Here is a 4844-nt window from a genome sequence, read left to right on the forward strand (position 1 = left end):
TCTGCATGCTCACCCCAGGCCCCGGTCCTGACGCGATGCCCATAAATATTCATCTTTAAGAGGGTGACAGTCATTCCCACTGCACGGCTCAACAGAAGAGCTTTGGATACCGCAGCGGGTCCAGCACTGACCCACAGCCCCAGGCTGCAGCTGGGGAAGGCACCTGATCTTATGATCTGGGGGGGAAAAATGGTGCCATGGTGGAGAGAGCGCACCAAGAGCATTTCAAACAGGTCCTGACAACGTGAAGCAGCAATGCAGAGATGCCCCTGCCCTCCTGCTACACCAGGCTGAGCCCAGCTCGTGTCACTTGGGCATCCCAAACGCTGCTTGCAAAAGCCCTGCCACCCCCTTGGGACTGCCCTCACCCCATGGAAGATTTACCCTCTCGCTGCACCAGCTCAGTGTGCCAGCGAGGTCTGCCAGGCTCTCTCCAGGTACAAACAGGGCACAAAGCATCAAGCGTCACAGGGCTAGGAGGCAAGGCAGAGTAGCTGGTGGCCACCCAGGCACACTGTGCTCACCCCAGGTGCCTGAGCACAGGGGCAGGAAAGCCAGCACCTCTGCAGAGGAGGTGAAGCAGGAATACCCAGAGCCCCTGTGCAGCAACCAGAGCAATTCATTGCATTCAGGGAAAGGATCGCGCCCATCCCGTGCTCACACCTGGCCTCCACGTGAAGAAGACAAGCTGCTAATGTGTGCTAGGGTCACCCGTCCCATTCCACAGCCTGCAGAGAAACTTCCCCTATTAGCTGGCACAGGCTCCCGCCATGTCCTGCACCCCCCTTCCTGCCTTCTTTTCTGAGCAATAAGCAGAGCTCAATAGGGAACAGAGACCTAGGATTTTACAGCAATTTGTGGGACAAGGCTGGAGAGAGGACCCTGTGTCCCCCCCCCCGCAAACCACCAGGACCAGGTCCACACTGCAATCACTTCCCAAGACAAGTCACTTCCCACCTCAAACCCACCTTGCTTTTGCTTCTCCCCTTCTCAAGCAATCAAACCAACCTCTTCCATACCCAGGCACGCTGCTGAGACAGATGTGGCACGTAGCACAGCACAGCAAGAACGCACTGCCAGCTTTGGGCACCCACGGGCATGCCTTCCTGCCTCTGAAAAGAGAGGAAAAGGGAGCAACTTGCAGAGGGAAAAATCCTCACCCCCTGGCTGGAAGGAAGCAGCTGCAGGAATCAAGAGAGGCAGGAACACCTGGAAGGCTGACCCCTCTGCCCTGACTTAAAGGGCCAGCTACTAGCAGAGAGCGCTGGGAAAGGTTTTTATAAAGCAATAAGACCCCCAATGTGGGTGTGAGTCAGGTTTCTAGGGACCTGGGTGTAAGACAGCTGGGGGGGTGGTTCAGAAATACAGCCATGCATTTGAACATGCTTTATTTAAGTCTCACCAGCTTTCCCTGGTTTCCTCTTGCAGGTTTAGCCTGGAGGTTTTAGCTGGCCTGGGAAACTCGGTGCTGCCAACACAGCAGGGCAGGCAAGTGAGTTCCCCAGACACCCCTGCACAGAGGCAGCTCTGATGCTGGTGCCCTGTGCTCTGCCTGGGTGGGTGGGTGCAACTCTGGCCCTTTGGTGTCGATGCCCATGGACTTAAAAATTGCAATGCCCTTCCTGTAAGTGCTTGCAGCTTGTGTGGACCTGCCTGCCAGCGATGCGCTAGAAGAGCTAGTGACAGCCGAGGGCGAGGCCCTGCAGGAGGTGACTTCCTTTTTCAACCAAAAGCATGATTTGGGGGGGTCTTTGCTGAGCTCTTGGTCCAGCTGGGAAATGAAAGCCCTGATTCCTGTGCCCAGCTTGCTTAGTATACAGCACCTGTGTCTACATTACTGTTAAACCAGGTTTTTGGTTGGCTTGAGCTAGCTCAAGAGACCCACGTGCAATGCACGGAGCGCTGGATCTCCTGGTGTAGACAAGGCCACGAAGAGGAAACACTTGGATGCTATTTGTGTGCATGTTTTGGAGGAGACCGGGGTCCTTGGATCCAGAAGGCAGCCGGACCTGCTGTCTCTCCCCTGCCACAAGCAGCAGGGGCTCAGCCAGGGGTCCCCTTTCCTCTCCTCTGCTACTCTTGTGCCTGGTTGCTGTTGGATGCATTGGGCCAAACTGCCCTCCATGACACCCTCAAAACCCAGAGTATCTCCACTGATATCAGGGGAGTCCGCCCAGACTTGTAGAGGCATAAAAGGCAGGAAAATTTGACCCGCTGCTAGCCTGGGGCACCAGGATTTCCCTTGCCTCTGGTGGGTCTCAGCTACACCTGGTGCTGCTGCTGTCCCCCTCTCACCCCAAGGGACAGCCTCCGGCCACTGCCTGTCCTGCCTTGGGGCGGTCCAACCCACGGGTCATTCCTCTCCCCAGAGCTGCTGTCCCTCATGCCTCCCAGGTGCCGCAACGACTCCTGCTCCATGTTCCATATGTGACACAATTGCACTAAATTTAGACCAGCCACACTTGCCAAGTAATTATCACATGACACAAAATGACTGTCCAGCTATTAAAAAGAGCCAAGCAGCTGCAAAGTTAGTGCTTGAACATGTGTAACAACTCTATCACTGGTTTTTACCCAGCTGCAGTTTGAAGATGTAGCAGAGGGACTGCAGGGAATCATCCCGAAATGCAGAGGCCTGTGTTCTCAGTTTATTAGGAGCACGTCTAGCAACAGCTAGAAGACACAGATGAGCAAAAAGGTACTTGGTTTCATCTCCATCCAGAAGCCATAACACTTTAATGATACCGGAAGGGGCCAGCAGCCTGACACGGACTCGGCTACATAGAAACGTGCCGCACCTGTGAAGTTAGCACCATGCTGGAGGGAGGATAAGCTATTTTGTATAGAAATACACTGATAAATACAATCCCATCCTGGCCGTCACAGCACGCAGGTTCGCCCCGATGAACGGTTATATTGGTGCCGGCTGGGGATGGAGCCGCGCTGGCAGAAAACAATTCCTCCTGATACATGCTGCATCTCGGCAGGGGATACAGCTGCGCCATCGAGCCGAGATGGCTGGAGAGCTTCTCCCTTCTTCTGCCCGAGGTCCAAGCAAGATACATGCCAGACAGGCTCAGTTTGGTGCCGGCAGCACATCTGCAGATGGTGCATCTATGCAGTGTGGACCACCTATGCCCACCCCATGCCCTGTATCGCAGAACATAGTAATGCCACCTACTTGCCCATGTAAAAGGGATAGGAGCACAATCCTGAGTGGGGTCTGGGGTCATTCTCAGGATAAGTCCTTAGCACACACCGTGTCTCAGCAGGCTGCCTCTGCGGTGTCTGCTCCTGGACTCCATCTCTGGTTCATGTGTTCGCAATTTTGCTACCCAGAGCAAGCCTGTTCATAGGCCAGTGCCCAAGGATGGCGAGGAGAAGAGGCATGGACCGATCACTTGCAAGGTGTTCAGGACACTTGGTAGCTGTAAGTAAGGGTGTTTTTTTTTTTAAGTAAGGCTCCTTCCTGCTTGTACCCAATTCCTGGTCCTTTTGTTTCTGAGACATGGCAGTGTCCTATCCCTCCGCATCCCCTGCCCAGGATGAAGACAAGGGGCCCTTTTAAGTAAGGGGGTTTTTTTTTTTAAGTAAGGCTCCTTCCTGCTTGTACCCAATTCCTGGTCCTTTTGTTTCTGAGACATGGCAGTGTCCTATCCCTCCGCATCCCCTGCCCAGGATGAAGACAAGGGGCCCAGCCCTGCACCAACCAACTTCAATAGGCAGGCAGGGCACTCAGCACCACACCCAGCAAGCTTCTTGGAGGATGGACACTGGACTAATGACTTCCTGAAGTCCCTCCAACCCTCATTTCCTATGATTTTCTATGTCCTAGCTCCTTTGTGAAGGTGCTGATGCTCTACACCAAACTTTTTCTTATTGCATGCCCACTTCCAGATTTACCAGCTGCTCACATACCCCTACCAGCATACGTTTTATATTTGCACCCCATAACAGCCATTTATTATTATACTGGAAATTAAATCCACCGTTACACAATTTCTCCCCAGAGATGTCTTGTGTATACCGAGGGATATGCATACCACGGTTTGGGAACCTCTGGTCTCCACCATGTGAAGTAATGAGCCATCCTACTAATGAGGCTGGTGACTACCCAAGACCCTCCGGCTCCGATTCCTGTAGCAGCAGTGTCAGGAAAACACGGGGCAGGAGGGAACTGCCCAAAGAAACAAAGCTTAAAAGAAGGTTTGCAGGTCGGGCTCAAGGCCTTGACCCCCTGCAATGCAACTTTGAGCATTTCAGCTGCAGAACCGGTTCTGTGCCCGAGCTGCCCTGGTTTGCACCATCCTCCTTGGGGCTGTCCAGGAGGTTGAGCCATCACCTGGCACTCTCAAGTCTCCTTCCTTCCTTCTCTGCTACCTTTTCCCTACCGGGAGGGGTTTTTGAGCTCAGGCCCCTGCCACACATTACAAATATTATGCAATTAACTGGTTAATTGTGCAATACAAAACCAGCCACATGTGCAGTGATCACGCCATCCAGCTATAAAAAGAGCCAACTAGCTACAAAGCCAGTGTTGGAAAATGGGTAACAACTCTATAGCTGGTTTCTACCCAGCTTTCATCTGAAGATGTGGCACGGCCCTTGGGAAGTTTCAATTAGACAATTGAGAAAACTATAAACTGCAACAAAGGAAAGAAAGAGGGAAAAAAGAGCCAGAGAGAGAGTGAGTGAGAAAGAGAAGCGTCCCCCCTTGCAAATAATTACACCGCTTTATTTGTCAGGAGCACGTCTCAGCAAGTGAAAACCGTCCAGATTTCTTCCGGGACGTGTCACAGCCCTGTCTGGACGTGGTACAATCGTGTTAAAATATAAACCGCTCT

The sequence above is a fragment of the Alligator sinensis genome, unplaced genomic scaffold (assembly GCF_000455745.1).
Source record: "Alligator sinensis unplaced genomic scaffold, ASM45574v1 scaffold697_1, whole genome shotgun sequence".
NCBI classification, from domain to species: domain Eukaryota; kingdom Metazoa; phylum Chordata; order Crocodylia; family Alligatoridae; genus Alligator; species Alligator sinensis.